The following is a 17,693-nucleotide window of genomic DNA, read 5'->3' as shown; positions in this document are numbered from 1 at the left end:
GGGGTCAATATTCCTAACAGGCTGAAAGCCTATTCCACGAGAGCTGTATCAACCTCATGGGCAGAAGGTGCCTCCGTGTCTCTTGAGCAAATCTGCAAGGCTGCGACCTGGGCAAATCCATCTACTTTCTTCACACCCTATAAGCTAGATATTGCATATTATAGGGACTTATCCTTTGGACGTGAGGTCCTTTCTGCGGTTGTCCCACCCTAGAGGATGTTTACTCTTTTAATCCTCCTGCTGGTGCCGTTGGGAAGGCATATGGGAAATATGAAAATTACTCTTACCGGTAATTGGATTTTCCATACAGCCTCCACAACGGCACCACTATTTCCCTCCTTTTCTTAAAAAAGTGTCCCTTTTCTTTATGTTTTGACATATTGATTGTACATTTTCAGTTTTGTCTTCATATAAAGTTTCTGTTCTGCATCAGTTGCATGTCCTAGGTTACTAACTGGAGGAGGTAAAGGGAAGGGGACTTTTAAATTGTGGGTCTCCACGTTGTTTCCTGTCCCTGGAAGGCGGGATATCCTCCTGCTGGTGCCATTGTGGAGGGTACATGGAAAATCCAATTACCGGTAAGACTGATTTTCACATTCCCACATAGCGAACATGAATACAGCTTTCCTCCTTTGTGAATTCTCTTATGTTGGGTAATACTTGAATTATGCGTAAAACTTTTCCCACACTCTGAACAGGCATATGGCTTCTCTGCGTTCTAAATGATTCCATGACTTTAGAAGCATTACGTATGTGTATCAACCCTGTGAATGCCAGAGAGCGTAGTGGGTTTGAGTGGGTAATAGTGACTTTCCTAGATTAAGGTAACGTTCCTCCTAATATGACAAGTGGTGGCAGCTAAGATCCCTTAGATATGGATGTCAGATAGCTGAAGGGTTACGGTTTAGCGTAATAATGTGCTCAAAGTAGCATAGCGGGAGGTTGACAGTTAAAATCTGGGTGACCATTTAAGAGCACATCATGAGTCTAAAAAAATAATATGCCTATTGGAGGTGGTAAATACTAAGGTGGCAGTACCAGGTATTCGAGTCACAGAAGAAAATGGCAGATCTGGGAATTGTTTTTCATAAGTTCTTGTGAATTTCTTGGGTTGAAGCAAGATGCATAGGGACTATTCATTTTCAGATGGCACCTGTCCATGTCCTCCATGAACAGTCAACCATAGGTAAAAATAATTTAGTTGTTTAAAGAGCGTCCCCAAAATGTCACCTTCTGCGCTGCTTACCCAACGCTGTAGCTCAAATAAAAGAACTTTGATCTTTTCTTCTGATGTTCATAAACAGCAAAATTGTGGTTTTAATTATATGAAAATGAGCGCTCGCAAGTGTCCAGAGGTGGCGCTCGGACAGGAAGTGCCCAGGCCCCTCTGAGTGCAAAACTCCACCCTAGCCCCTTGTCTGGCCTGCCCTGGAATCCTTGCGTTAACCTGTTTAGTTGCTGAAATGCCGTGCAGTTCACCGTCAGGCCCAGGCATGAGCACTGTGGGCATCGGCATTGCTCCCAGCAGTGCGCATGCACCAGCTGGCACCGGGCCCGGTGGTGAACTGCGCACGCACTGGATCTCGACCACTCAACAGGATGATGCAATGGGATTACAGGGCGGGCCAGATGAGGGGTTAGGGAGGAGTTATGCACACAGAAAGCGGAGGGGCCTGGGCACTTTGGAACCCTCATTTGCATATCATTAAAGCAGTTTTTTCAGCTTATGAACATTAGAAGAAAAGAACAAAGGTACCACTTAAAGAGGATCTTTCATGCGATTTTATTATGGGAGATATATACCTGTACTTGCGGTGTACCAACCGCTGATGCTGCCACCCTGCTTGATTTTTTAAAATATGCCTCCTACGCCCAGCCGGATTTCTCCCGCTCAGTATGCTAATATTGAGCATCGGAACAGGGAAGAGGAGACGCCAGGGTTTCTCATGGGCGTTTCCTTCTCCCTGGCTCTAGTGATGTCCAATCGCAGCCCAGAGCGTCACAGCCAGGGAGAAGGAGACGCCCATGAGGAACCCTGGCGTCTCCTCCTCCCTGTTCCGATGCCCAATATTAGCATACTGAGCAGGAGAAATCCAGCGGGGCGTGGCAGCATCAGCGGGGCGTGGCAGCATCAGCGGGAGGCACCCCGCAAGTATAGGTATATATGTCCCTTAACCCCTTAGTGATCACCCATACGCCTTTTTACGGCGGTCACTAAGGGGCCTTAGGCTGGGCCGCCGCGTTTTTACGGCGGCCTAGTCTAAGCCCTGCACGGCTCTCCAGTGCAGCGGGGAGCGCGGACCCGGCTCTCACATGAGAGCTGGGGCCCTGCTCTAACAGCCCAGACCGGCAGGAGTGCCGATCCAGGCTGTTTAACCCTTTACATGCCGGGCGCAATGGCGCCCGCTGCATGTAAAGTGGTGACAGAGGGAGCAGACTCCCTCTGTCTCCCATCAGCACCCCGAAAATGCGATCGTGGGGTGCTGATGTGTTGGGAAGCTTACCTTGCTTCCGATCAGGGCCCCGAGCCTGTCTTCAGTTATCTGCAGCAGACTGTGCCTCTCTGGCGCAGCCTGCTGGTCAATGTTTGAATAGCATTGCTATTGAAATGTAATGCATTATAGAGATAATGCATTACATTTTAAAAGCAATCAAAATACTGTATATTATAGTCCCCTTGTGGGACTATTAAGTAGTAAAAAAAATACACATTATTAAATTTAAAAAAAATCCATAAAATAAAAAAATATGCTTTTTTTTCCATTGAAAATACGCTTTTCAATGAAAAAAATTGCAAAAAGAAAATATCCCGCATATGTCTGGTATTGCTGCGTCCGTAAAGGCCCGGACTACATAAATATTACATAAATTATCCCCTACGGTGAACGCCGTAAAAATAAAATAAAAGACAGAATTTCTAATTTATTCTTAGTTCACCAAGAAAACGTAATAACAAGCGATCAAAAAGCGCCATTTACTCCAAAATGATACCAATGAAAAATACAAGTCGTCCCTCAAAAATCAAGCCCTCACACAACTCCAATGCAAAATCATTTTTGGGTATTTAGTATCACTATAATCGTACTGACCCAGAGAAATAAAGATATTATGTTATTTGTACCGAAAAATGAACGCCGTAAAATTTATAATGTAAAAACGCAGTGGCAGTATTGCCTATTTTCCCCATCTCCCTCACAGAAAGAGGTAATAAAAGTTAAATCAGAAAGTTATGTGTACCCCAAAATGGCACCATTAAAAACTACAACTTGTCCCGTAAAAAACAAGCCCTCATGAAGCTATATAGACGAAAAAATTAAAAAGTTATAGCGCTTGGAACGAGACCATGAAAAAAGGAAGAAAAACGCTTGGTCATAAAGGCCCAAACAGGCTTGGTCACTAAGGGGTTAATAAAATTGCATGAAAGGTCCTCTTTAAATCAGGTTTATTTGTGCTACAGTGTTGTGTAAGCAGAGCAGAAGGTGACATTTTTGTGACATGCTCCCTGTAACAGATCCAGGCTGAGTCAACCATAAACCCTAACCCTCACAGGGGCTGTTTAATATCAGTGTCGAAAGAAATACTTGTGTTTTTGCTGCCAGCATTTCCCACATTTCAGACAGAACATGGTTTCTTCTCTGTGTGAATTCTCAGATGAGTTCCACAAGATGACCTGACATTTTCGACATAGAGAACATCAAAATGTATTCTCCAGTTTGAATTCTTCGCGAGCTTGGCTTTAGTGATAAACCACTTCCCACATTCTGAGCATGACTACTAGGGATGAGCGAATTTCATATTTTGAAAAAATTTTTCAGTTCGGGTTGTGGTATTTACTGAATTGCATTATGGATTCCGTTACCACGGACCATAACGCAATTCCATGACGGTATGCCTTTAGAGGCATTCAGTTATTCATTCCGTTATAATAGAAGTCTAGGGCCAGCATAACGGATCCGTCCAGTTTACCTTATGCAGGAGAGGACTCCAACATAACGAAAACCGGACAGATCCGTTATGCTGACTAGACTTCTATTATGACGGAATGCATCTATAGGCATTATGGTCCGTGGTAATGGAATCCATAACGCGATTCAATAAATACCACAACCTGAATCGAAAACGCATTTCAAAATATGAAGTTCGCTCATCCCTAATGACTACAGCTTCGCTCATGTGTAACAAGCCTTGATTTATCTGTAAACGTTTTCCCACATCTGGAACATGAAAATAGTTTCTCTCTTCTGTGTCTTCTCTCGTGTTTAAGAAGATTTGATTTATCTGTAAAGCATTTCTCACACAGTGAACATGAAAATGGCTTCTCTCCTGTGTGAGTTCTTTTATGACCCGTAAGTTTGGCCTTAGTAATAAAACTTTTCCCACATGCAGAACATGAATATGGCTTTTTTCCTGTGTGAATTCCCTGATGCTTATTAAAACCTGATCGATCGGCAAAGCATTTCCCACATTCAGAACATGAATATGGCTTCTCCCCTGTGTGAATTCTCTGATGATACCAAAGTTTGTCTTTAGTAGTAAATTTTTGCCACATTCTGAACATGAAAATGGCTTCTCTCCTGTGTGACTTCTCTCATGTCTATTAAAGCTTGATTGATCAGCAAAGCATTTCCCACATTCAGAACATGAATACGGCTTCTCTCCTGTGTGAACCCTCTGATGATACCCTAGTTTGGCTTTAGTAATAAAACATCTCCCACATTCTGAACATGAAAATGGCTTCTCCCCTGTGTGACTTCTCTCATGTTTAATAAGATTTGATTTAGTCATAAAACATTTCCCACACTCGGAACATGAAAATGGTTTCTCTCCTGTGTGAATTCTTTGATGTGTAACAAGATAGGATTTTGATGTAAAGTGTTTCCCACATTGTGGACATGGAAAGGTCTTCATTCCATTGTGACTTCTGTCATGTTTAACAAGACTTGATTTACTTTTAAAATATTTCCCACATAGCGAACACGAATATGGCTTTTCTCCTTTGTGAATTCTCTTATGTTGGATAATACTTGAATTATGCGTAGAACTTTTCCCACACCCTGAACAGGCATACGGCTTCTCTGTGTGAAGTTGATCATAATCCTTGATTATGGCTTTAGCAATAAAACATTTCTCACATTCTGAACATGGATATAGCTTCTCCCCTACGTGACTTCTCTCATGGATAATGAGAAGTGATTTTGATGTAAAAGATTTTGTACACTGTGAACATTGGTATGGTGTCTTTCTGGAGCTACTTCTCTCATGTCCAACAAGATCCGATTTATCTGTAAAACATTTCCCAAATCCTGAACATGCATACAGCTTCTCTCCTGTGTGAATTCTTCTGTGAGTATACAGACTAGTGCTTGTTGTAAACTGTTTCCCACAGTCACTACATTGATATCTGTTACCCCCGATCTGCCCTGCACTTGTGGTAACAATCTGGGACTGGTCTGAAGGTTCCTCAAGATAAGGGGGATTATATAATAGATCTGCACTGTGAGGTCCTGGATAGAGCTTTTCGTCTGAAGAGACCTGCATTGTGGTGTTATCTTCTATTTCCTCAGCGTTCTTCCTGGGATTTTCTGTTAGGATTAAAAGATTGATTTTATAATTTTTTTAAAATACAAAATGATTACATATTTGCAAGAGACTGGACACATTCATGCAATTTTAATGTCGTTCTAATGCAGTTTCTAGAAACAAAGTCAGAGATGGATCCAGTGGGAAGGAGAAGCACCTGCTCTTCCTCCATATTCCCCATTCATCAATCCACTCCAGACTTTGGCTAACAAAAAACATGAACAACTTCCACACTCCTCAGCGTCTCTCTAGCGCCGCGCACGAGACCTGCTCCATGCCGCTTACCGGCTTTTAATCTATAACAATTGGCAGAGTTGTAGGTTTTATTTTTATGTCCTTAGGGTACTTTCACACGAGTATTAGCTGCCTGCCCGTCGTCTGAGCTGCCTGCCGGATCTGCCGATCAGTGTGACAACTGACAGCATTTGTAGACGGATCCGGGTGCGAATGTATTGCAAGAACGGATCCGTCTCTCCACTGGTCATGCGGATGGACAGATTCGTCTTGCAGTCTTTTTCACAGTTTTCCCGGTCTGCGCAGACCGGAAGGACGGATCAGTCCTTCAGTTGTTTTGCAATGCCGGAGCCGACACTAATGCAAGTCAATGGGAATTAATGCCGGCGACTGATCAGGCATTTTGGACAGACATAATACTGCAGCATGCTGCGGTATAATGTCCGGCCAATGCGCCTGACAGTGACTGAACGGAAGGCATACTGATGCAAACTGAATGGATTTCTATCCTTTCAGAATGCATTGGGATATGCCTGATCAGTTCTTCTCCGGCATAGAGCCCTTTTGACGGAACTCATTGCCGGAAAAGAATATCGCTAGTGTGAAAGTACCCTTAGTAATCAGGAAGGTCTATAGCAGGGGTCGTCAACCTTTTTTGTATGGAGTGCCAGTTTGAAAAAAAAAAATCTAAGTAGGAGTTCTCAGTGTGCCGAGCCATAGAGGAACGTAATAGAAGACAAGTATGTGACATAAACCAGGTATTCACTATCTATGTCCCAAACTTCTCAACAACTCTGCCTGCCCTGCAACTGGTCACCGCTCCTTGGAATCCTCCTAAAGGGCCAGTATATGGGGGACCCCCCCACACATTTACTGACAGTGGGGAAGAGCAGCCTTCACTCAATTTAAGTGACTAAGGGTTGCCCTCCCCATCACTGTCCGACATACATTGGTAGCCCATATACTAGTTACCCCCCCCCCCAGACTAATCACATTCGGACCATCCCCACCGCATCCCACAAATTAGTCAGATAGCTTGTTCCCCATCCCCCAGAAATCATTTTTAGGCTCATCACTTCTTCCCCCAAAGTAGTCAGATAGCTGGGTTCCTTTCATAACCAGCTTCCGCTATCCCCCCAGCTATCGCGTTCAGGCTAACCAACCTCGCCCCACCCCCAATCTGGTCACATGCTCATTCCCCCAGCTCCCTATCCCGCCCCCCCCCCAATCTGGTCACATGATCAATCCCCCCAGCTCCCTATCCTGCCCCCCCATCTGGTCATATGCTCACTCCCCCAGCTCCCTATCCTGCCCCCCCAATCTGGTCACAGTGCTCATCCCCCAGCTCCCTATCCTGCCCCCCTCATCTGGTCACATGCTCATTCCCCCAGCTCCCTATCCTGCCCCCCTCATCTGGTCACATGCTCATTCCCCCAGCACCCTATCCTGCCCCCCCCATCTGGTCACATGCTCACTCCCCCAGCTCCCTATCCTGCCCCCTCCCCCCATCTGGTCACAGTGCTCACTCCCCCAGCTCCCTATCCTGCCCCCCCAATCTGGTCACAGTGCTCATTTCCCCAGCTCCCTATCCTGCCCCCCCAATCTGGTCACATGCTCACTCCCCCAGCTCCCTATCCTGCCCCCCCAATCTGGTCACATGCTCACTCCCCCAGCTCCCTATCCTGCCCCCCCAATCTGGTCACAGTGCTTATCCCCCAGCTCCCTATCCTGCCCTCCCCCCCCAATCTGGTCACATGCTCATTCCCCCAGCTCCCTATCCTGCCCCCCCAATCTGGTCACAGTGCTCACTCCCCCAGCTCCCTATCCTGCCCCCCCCAATCTGGTCACATGCTCATTCCCCCAGCTCCCTATCCTGCCCCCCCCCCCCCAATCTGGTCATAGTGCTCACTCCCCCAGCTCCCTATCCTGCCCCCCCCAATCTGGTCACATGCTCATCCCCCCAGCTCCCTATCCTGCCCCCCCCCCCAATCTGGTCATAGTGCTCACTCCCCCAGCTCCCTATCCTGCCCCCCCATCTGGTCACATGCTCATTCCCCCAGCTCCCTATCCTGCCCCCCCCCCATCTGGTCACATGCTCACTCCCCCAGCTTCCTATCCTGCCCCCCCCCCCCCCATCTGGTCACAGTGCTCATCCCCCCAGCTCCCTATCCTGCTCCCCCCCCCAATCTGGTCACAGTGCTCATTCCCCCAGCTCCCTATCCTGCCCGCCCCCCATCTGGTCACAGTGCTCATCCCCCCAGCTCTCTATCCTGCCCCCCCCATCTGGTCACATGCTCACTCCCCCAGCTCCCTATCCTGCCCGCCCCCCCATCTGGTCACATGCTCATCCCCCCAGCTCTCTATCCTGCCCCCCCCCCATCTGGTCACATGCGCACTCCCCCAGCTCCCTATCCTGCCCCCCCCATCTGGTCACATGCTCATCCCCCCAGCTCCCTATCCTGCCCCCCCCATCTGGTCACAGTGCTCATCCCCCAGCTCCCTATCCTACCCCCCCCCCCAATCTGGTCACATGCTCATTCCCCCAGCTCCCTATCCTGCCCCCCCCCCAATCTAGTCACATGCTCATTCCCCCAGCTCCCTATCCTGCCCCCCCCCAATCTGGTCACATGCTCATTCCCCCAGCTCCCTATCCTGCCCCCCCAATCTGGTCACATGCTCACTCCCCCAGCTCCCTATCCTGCCCCCCCCCCTCCAATCTGGTCACAGTGCTCATTCCCCCAGCTCCCTATCCTGCCCCCCCCAATCTGGTCACAGTGCTCATTCCCCCAGCTCCCTACCCTGCCCCCCCAATCTGGTCACAGTGCTCATTCCCCCAGCTCCCTATCCTGCCCCCCCCCCCAATCTGGACACATGCTCATTCCCCCAGCTCCCTATCCTGCCCCCCCCCATCTGGTCACAGTGCTCATCCCCCAGCTCCGTATCCTGCCCCCCCCCCCATCTGGTCACATGCTTGTTCCCGCATCTTCCCAAGCTCATCTTCTTCCCCCCCACCACAAATCTGGCCACATACTCATTAAAAGGGATTTTTCATAATCTTACTTTTGATACATCACAGATTAGACATAGATTATACAAGCCTCATCTCTTGTGGCATACAGTACCCCGAATCAGCACATCTCACACCCTTCGCCAGGTGCTCGACACAATAGCACCTTCTTCCCTTAACATCTCACCTCACAAACAATGACAGCAACCTACAAGTCATTCAACTTATCAGCATGTAGATAGACCTGTTCAACATGTAAAATAACCCGTGTCATGTATTGTATATAGCAGATACCAGTATTGTTTAACACGGTTTCAGCTGTATCTTGCCAAACATGTTCCCCAAGGCCTCCTAAGAAATACCAGGATTGTTCCAATTGGATCTTGAGAGACAATATGCTGCTCTCACCCCCAAAAAGCCCTACAAGTATGTGCCCGGAAATAAAGATTGCAGATATTTGACAACCTGAGTTCAGTCTGGGCAGTCGTATCTCCTGATCAGAAGCAAACCGGATATTCGTTGTACAAGGAATAAACCATCATAAACCTGCCTGAGAAAAACCGCTAACACTCATCTTCCCATCTCCGCTTCCTGCCCCCAGTCCCAATCTGTTCACATGCTTATCTTCCCATCTCCCCTTCCTGCCCCCAGTCCCAATCTGTTCACATGCTCATCTTCCCATCTCCCCTTCCTGCCGCCCAGTCCCAATCTGTTCACATGCTCATCTTCCCATCTCCCCTTCCTGCCCCCAGTCCCAATCTGTTCACATGCTCATCTTCCCATCTCCCCTTCCTGCCCCCAGTCCCAATCTGTTCACATGCTTGTTTCCCCATCTCCCCTTCCTGCCCCCAGTCCCAATCTCCTCACATGCTCATCTTCCCATCTCCCCTTCCTGCCCCCAGTCCCAATCTCTTCACATGCTCATCTTCCCATCTCCCCTTCCTGCCCCCAGTCCCAATCTCCTCACATGCTCATCTTCCCATCTCCCCTTCCTGCCCCCAGTCCCAATTTGTTCACATGCTCATCTTCCCATCTCCCCTTCCTACCCCCAGTCCCAATCTGTTCACATGCTCGTCTTCCCATCTCCCCTTCCTGCCCCCAGTCCCAATCTGTTCACATGCTCGTCTTCCCATCTCCCCTTCCTACCCCCAGTCCCAATCTGTTCACATGCTCATCTTCCCATCTCCCCTTCCTACCCCCCAGTCCCAATCTGTTCACATGCTCATCTTCCCATCTCCCCTTCCTACCCCCAGTCCCAATCTGTTCACATGCTCATCTTCCCATCTCCCCTTCCTACCCCCAGTCCCAATCTGTTCACATGCTCGTTTCCCCATCTCCCCTTCCTACCCCCAGTCCCAATCTGTTCACATGCTCATCTTCCCATCTCCCCTTCCTGCCCCCAGTCCCAATCTGTTCACCTGCTCATCTTCCCATCTCCCCTTCCTGCCCCCAGTCCCAATCTGTTCACATGCTCATTTCCCCATCTCCCCTTCCTGCCCCCAGTCCCAATCTGTTCACATGCTCGTTTCCCCATGTCCACTTCCTGCCGCCAGTCCCAATCTGTTCACATGCTCATCTTGCCATCTCCCCTTCCTGCCCCCAGTCCCAATCTGTTCACATGCTCGTTTCCCCATCTCCCCTTCCTGCCCCCAGTCCCAATCTGTTCACATGCTTATCTTCCCATCTCCCCTTCCTGCCCCCAGTCCAAATCTGTTCACATGCTCATCTTCCCATCTCCCCTTCTTGCCCCCAGTCCCAATCTGTTCACGTGCTCATCTTCCCATCTCCCCTTCCTGCCCCCAGTCCCAATCTGTTCACATGCTCGTTTCCCCATCTCCCCTTCCTGCCCCCAGTCCCAATCTGTTCACATGCTCATCTTCCCATCTCCCCTTCCTGCCCCCACTCCCAATCTGTTCACATGCTCGTTTCCCCATCTCCACTTCCTGCCGCCAGTCCCAATCTGTTCACATGCTCATCTTCCCATCTCCCCTTCCTGCCGCCAGTCCCAATCTGTTCACATGCTCATCTTCCCATCTCCCCTTCCTGCCCCCAGTCCCAATCTGTTCACGTGCTCATCTTCCCATCTCCCCTTCCTGCCCCCAGTCCCAATCTGTTCACATGCTCGTTTCCCCATCTCCACTTCCTGCCCCCAGTCCCAATCTGTTCACATGCTCATCTTCCCATCTCCCCTTCCTGTCCCCAGTCCCAATCTGTTCACATGCTCGTTTCCCCATCTCCACTTCCTGCCCCCAGTCCCAATCTGTTCACATGCTCATCTTCCCATCTCCCCTTCCTACCCCCAGTCCCAATCTGTTCACATGCTCGTTTCCCCATCTCCCCTTCCTGCCCCCAGTCCCAATCTGTTCACATGCTCATTTCCCATCTCCCCTTCCTGCCCCCAGTCCCAATCTGTTCACATGCTCATCTTCCCATCTCCCCTTCCTGCCCCCAGTCCCAATCTGTTCACATGCTCGTTTCCCCATCTCCCCTTCCTGCCCCCAGTCCCAATCTGTTCACATGCTCATCTTCCCATCTCCACTTCCTGCCCCCAGTCCCAATCTGTTCACATGCTCATCCACCCATCTCCTCACATGCTCATCTTCCCATCTCCCCTTCCTGCCCCCAGTCCCAATCTGTTCACATGCTCGTTTCCCCATCTCCCCTTCCTGCCCCCAGGACCAATCTGTTCACGTGCTCATCTTCCCATCTCCCCTTCCTGCCCCCAGTCCCAATCTGTTCACATGCTCATCTTCCCATCTCCCCTTCCTGCCCCCAGTCCCAATCTGTTCACGTGCTTATCTTCCCATCTCCCCTTCCTGCCCCCAGTCCCAATCTGTTCACATGCTCATCTTCCCATCTCCCCTTCCTGCCCCCAGTCCCAATCTGTTCACGTGCTCATCTTCCCATCTCCCCTTCCTGCCCCCAGTCCCAATCTGTTCACGTGCTCATCTTTCCATCTCCCCTTCTTGCCCCAGTCCCAATCTGTTCACGTGCTCATCTTTCCATCTCCCCTTCCTGCCCCCAGTCCCAATCTGTTCTCATCTTCCCATCTCCCCTTCCTGCCCCCAGTCCCAATCTGTTCACGTGCTCATCTTCCCATCTCCCCTTCCTGCCCCCAGTCCCAATCTGTTCACGTGCTCATCTTTCCATCTCCCCTTCTTGCCCCAGTCCCAATCTGTTCACGTGCTCATCTTCCCATCTCCCCTTCCTGCCCCCAGTCCCAATCTGTTCACATGCTCATCTTCCCATCTCCCCTTCCTGCCCCCAGTCCCAATCTGTTCACATGCTCATCTTTCCATCTCCCCTTCTTGCCCCAGTCCCAATCTGTTCACATGCTCGTTTCTCCATCTCTCCCTCATCTCCCCACCCCCAGTCTGATCACACGCAAACTCTCAGTATACATATGTTTATTGCAGTCCTGAAAAGGAGGAGACGCGCGTCGGCGAGGTACAGTAGCAGCCAGCCTATAGGGTAGCAGAGTGCCACTCTCTGCTATAACGCCTCTGTGGAGTCCGGGACAGGAAGTGTGAGGGGCGGACCTAGCAGACGCGTCGTGCATGATGCTGTGGCGGAAATAACCTCGCCACTGAGTTTTGGAGGGGCCTGTTTGCCAGCCTCTTGCCTCAGGATTATGGCCCATACTAACTTTAAAGGAGAAGACAGACCGGCCGTGCAGCCTAAATCTGTGGAACTGTTTAGGGCAGGAAAGCCATGTTTGTGGTCGGTCAAATGTGACTTCTATGGAATTCGGGAACCCCTGCTCGGATCTGGGTGATTTCTGGATATGTTGTTCACCCAGTTCAGAGCTATCCATGGATGTATAATTTATGGGGATATGTGGGGTTTTGGGGTATTTTCTGTGTTTTGGGGAACAATGTGTGTTTTCTGCCTGTGAGTGATTAACCACTTCAGCCCCGCTAGCTGAAACCCCCTTCATGACCAGGCCACTTTTTACACTTCTGCACTACACTACTTTCACCGTTTATCGCTCGGTCATGCAACTTACCACCCAAATGAATTTTACCTCCTTTTCTTCTCACTAATGGAGCTTTCATTTGGTGGTATTTTATTGCTGCTGACATTTTTACTTTTTTTGTTATTAATCGAAATGTAACGATTTTTTTGCAAAAAAATGACATTTTTCACTTTCAGCTGTAAAATTTTGCAAAAAAAACGACATCCATATATAAATTTTTCGCTAAATTTATTGTTCTACATGTCTTTGATAAAAAAAAAATGTTTGGGTAAAAGTTATAGCGTTTACAAACTATGGTACAAAAATGTGAATTTCCGCTTTTTGAAGCAGCTCTGACTTTCTGAGCACCTGTCATGATTCCTGAGGTTCTACAATGCCCAGACAGTACAAACACCCCACAAATGACCCCATTTCGGAAAGTAGACACCCTAAGGTATTCGCTGATGGGCATAGTGAGTTCATAGAACTTTTTATTTTTTGTCACAAGTTAGCGGAAAATGATGATGATTTATTTATTTATTTTTTTTCTTACAAAGTCTCATATTCCACTAACTTGCGACAAAAAATAAAAAATTCTAGGAACTCGCCGTGCCCCTCACAGAATACCTTGGGGTGTCTTCTTTCCAAAATGGGGTCACTTGTGGCGTAGTTATACTGCCCTGGCAATTTAGGGGCCCAAATGTGTGAGAAGAACTTTGCAATCAAAATCTGTAAAAAATGGCCTGCGAAATCCGAAAGGTGCACTTTGGAATATGTGCCCCTTTGCCCACCTAGGCTGCAAAAAAGTGTGACACATCTGGTATCGCCGTACTCAGGAGAAGTTGGGGAATGTGTTTTGGGGTGTCATTTTACATATACCCATGCTGGGTGAGAGAAATATCTTGGCAAAAGATAACTTTTCCAATTTTTTATACAAAGTTGTCATTTTGACCGAGATATTTCTCTCACCCAGCATGGGTATATGTAAAATGACACCCCAAAACACATTGCCCAACTTCTCCTGAGTACGGCAATACCACATGTGTGACACTTTTTTGCAGCCTAGATGCGCAAAGCGGCCAAAATTCCTTTTAGGAGGGCATTTTTAGACATTTGGATCCCAGACTTCTTCTCACACTTTCGGGCCCCTAAAAAGCCAGGGCAGTATAAATACCCAACATGTGACCCCACTTTGGAAAGAAGACACCCCAAGGTATTCAATGAGGGGCCTGGCGAGTTCCTAGAATTTTTTATTTTTTTTTGCATAAGTTAGCGGATATTGATTTTTTTGTTTTTTTTTCTCACAAAGTCTCACTTTCCGCTAACTTAGGACAAAAATTTCAATCTTTCATGGACTCAATATGCCCCTCACGGAATACCTTGGGGTGTCTTCTTTCCGAAATGGGGTCACATGTGGGGTATTTATACTGCCCTGGCTTTTTAGGGGCCCGAAAGCGTGAGAAGAAGTCTGGAATATAAATGTCTAAAAATGTTTACGCATTTGGATTCCGTGAGGGGTATGGTGAGTTCATGGGAGATTTTATTTTTTGACACAAGTTGTGTGGAATATGAGACTTTGTAAGAAAAAACAAAAACAAAAACAAACAAAAAATTTCCGCTAACTTGTGCCCAAAAAAATGTCTGAATGGAGCTTGACAGGGGGGGGGGGGGGGGGGGGTGATCAATGACAGGGGGGTGATCAATGACAGGGGGGTGATCACCCATATAGACTCCCTGATCACCCCCCTTTCATTGATCACCCCCTGTAAGGCTCCATTCAGACGTCTGTATGATTTTTACGGATAATGGATACATGGATCGGATCCACAAAACACATGCGGCGTCTGAATGGAGCTTGACAGGGGGGTGATCAATGACAGGGGGGTGATCAATGACAAGGGGTGATCAATGACAGGGGGGTGATCAATGACAGGGGGGTGATCAATGACAGGGGGGTGATCAATGACAGGGGGGTGATACCCATATAGACTCCTGATCACCCCCTTTCATTGATCACCCCCTGTAAGGCTCCATTCAGACGTCTGTATGATTTTTACGGATACATGGATACATGGATCGGATCCACAAAAAACACATGCGGACGTCTGAATGGAGCCTTACAGGGGGGTGATCAAGGACAGGGGGGTGATCAATGACAGGGCGCGTGATCAGGGAGTGATATGGGTGGATCACCGCCTGTCATTGATCACCCCTGTAAGGCTACATTCAGACGTCCGCATGTGTTTTGCGGATCCGATCCATGTATCCATGGATCCATAAAAATCATGCGGACGTCTGAATGGAGCCTTACAGGGGGGTGATCAATGACAGGGGGTGATCAGGGAGTCTATATGGGGTGATCACCCGCCTGTCATTGATCACCCCCCTGTAAGGCTCCATTCAGACGTCCGCATGTGTTTTGCGGATCCGATCCATGGATCCGTAAAAATCATACGGACGTCTGAACGGAGCCTGACAGGGGGGTGATCAATGACAGGGGGGTGATCAGGGAGTTTATATGGGGTGATCATGGGTGATCAGGGGTTCATAAAGGGTTAATAAGTGACGGGGGGGGGGGGTGTAGTGTAGTGTTTGGTGCGACTTTACTGAGCTGCCTGTGTCCTCTGGTGGTCGATCCTAACAAAAGGGACACCAGAGGACCAGGTAGCAGGTATATTAGACGCTGTTATCAAAACAGCGTCTAATATACCTGTTAGGGGTTAAAAAATTCGGATCTCCAGCCTGCCAGCGAGCGATCGCCGCTGGCAGGCTGGAGATCCACTCGCTTACCTTCCGTTCCTGTGAACACGCGCGCCTGTGTGCGCGCGTTCACAGGAAATCCCGGCCCTCGCGAGATGACGCGTATATGCGTCGTCGTGCGCAGGGCTGCCGCCTCCGGACCGCACATCTGCGTTAGGCGGTCCGGAGGTGGTTAAGTTAGCCCATTGTGTTTGTTAATTTTATGCAGGCGGGGGGGTTGTGTACAATTGCTGGGAGTGTTTCCATACTGTAAATGCATGTGATTGGCTAATGTATAAACGGTCTCAGTCTTCCACAAGGTCCCCAGGGGGAGTGTCTCTTGCTGGAAGACCTGCATAACAGGCTGACCTGTAGCCCCATTAAAGAGTTCCTCTTTTACCCTCAACATAGAGCCTCGTCTCCTGTGTGGGGGGGAGGCTGCATCTACTGTTGTGCCTTTTCATAGGTAAATGCATTGATATCCAATTATTTTAGTCAAGATGGATGTTCATTACCTTTAAGAGCCATGCTCGACTATAGTTACAATGCTGTATGTCTTAAGTAAGGTCACACAAAGGTTTCTGCTCTTCAGTGTTATTCTTCTCATGAATGTACCGGTCTGAGAAGAGGCCTCCTTGTCTACTTTTAAATTTATAATGGAAGATAAAGATAAGCTCGATGCAGCTGGTGATCATTACCTATACAATTAGGCATTTATTAATGAAGCAAAATATATAATATGTATGTATTCATTTAATGAGCCTTAGTCCTTAGCATAAGACAATCAGTAGAACATATAATATATATTATACTGTTATATGTTATGAAGACAACATGTATCCAGTATATTATATATATATTTCTCATTGGGAGAATCTTCGTCTCTAGAAGAGTGTCTGTGAAGATGTGTGTTTTGTAACAATTATTCACCTCTTTGGTATGAGAGGAGGTACTGATATCTCTGAGAAAACAAGGCCATTGAAGTTATTTACGATACACAAATAAACAGTGTGAGAAACATTCAGAGAGACGCCTAGAGGTCCGTCTCTAATTGCTACAAGTGTCAGAATGAATCCCTATAGCTTTGAATTAAAGCTTTTAAGGTCAAAATGTATATTATACCTTTATTCAGACTTCCATAAGTTAACCCTTTATACTATGATGTAAATAGCTTATACAGCAGTGCCACCTAGGTATGAGTAGGTGACATTACAACAGTAGCAAAAGTGCATTCTGGGTAAGGTTATGATGTCATTTCTTATCAATAGTCACGCCCATCCGACAATGATTGGAAAGTTCCAAACTACTAGGAAGGTGTGTCTAACTGATAAGTTTGTGATCATAAACCATACACAGGGGAGACGGGGGGGACAGACACACACACAAGAAAGAGGAAAGAGAAGTTGAGCTCTCTAGAGGTGTCTATCAGGATGAAAGCCATGGTTAGATGCGCTATGATGGACCACCCAGCTTTCCTAGGAGCAGAAGTGAGATTCCTACTAGGACTTGGTAAGAGACACAGAAAATGATATTTCATTTTATTAAGACTAATTTGATAGTGTGGGTGAAATTATACCATCTAGATTGGCGAATAAATACATTAATTGATCATCTCCATATTGAGATGTAGTCTTAGGATATTGTGAGGCTTCATTCTACCTGCAGAAGAATCAAGACTCATAATCTAGCAAAGCATTAAATAATTGCTTAGATATAGAGATATATTGATAGAATATTCTTCGCCAAGCTAAGTGATGGATTCCCACAGGAAAGACTTGTTTCAGGTCCTTCCCCTTTAAGATATGGTCTAGCAAGATCCTAGATCCCTGTTATTTGTCTTTATAGTCTTACCAAAGTCATATGTGTGAAAATAGTCCAGGATGGGGCGGAAGGACACAGTTATCTCTTCTAAGTTATATCCTTGGATGGATTTGCCCAGCCTGAAGTCATGTGTATTTGGTTAGAGGGGGCAGAATGTATTCAGCGTTCCATATTGAAGTCTAGGATTAGACAGGTCGTCCTGATATCATGAGGTTCCTCTGAACAGAAGTGATGTATATATGTAACTTATGTTCCTATTCTGATATCCTAACCTGATAATAGCTTGGTTATAATGTGACAAGTTGTTTCCACTCACATGTATTGTTAAGCTTGTAATGCTTTATATTAACGCTATAT

The 17,693-nt window shown here is 47.4% G+C and overlaps 1 pseudogene; it reads right to left on the bottom strand.

Moving 5' to 3' along the window:
• Window positions 1–4,109: 4,109 nt before the first annotated feature.
• On the bottom strand, window positions 4,110–5,584 carry LOC122939012 (annotated as a pseudogene).
• Between the last annotated feature and the right edge of the window lie 12,109 nt (window positions 5,585–17,693).

This window comes from Bufo gargarizans, chromosome 5, assembly GCF_014858855.1.
Source record: "Bufo gargarizans isolate SCDJY-AF-19 chromosome 5, ASM1485885v1, whole genome shotgun sequence".
Classification (NCBI taxonomy): domain Eukaryota; kingdom Metazoa; phylum Chordata; class Amphibia; order Anura; family Bufonidae; genus Bufo; species Bufo gargarizans.
This window is presented reverse-complemented; position numbering and strand designations above follow the sequence as displayed.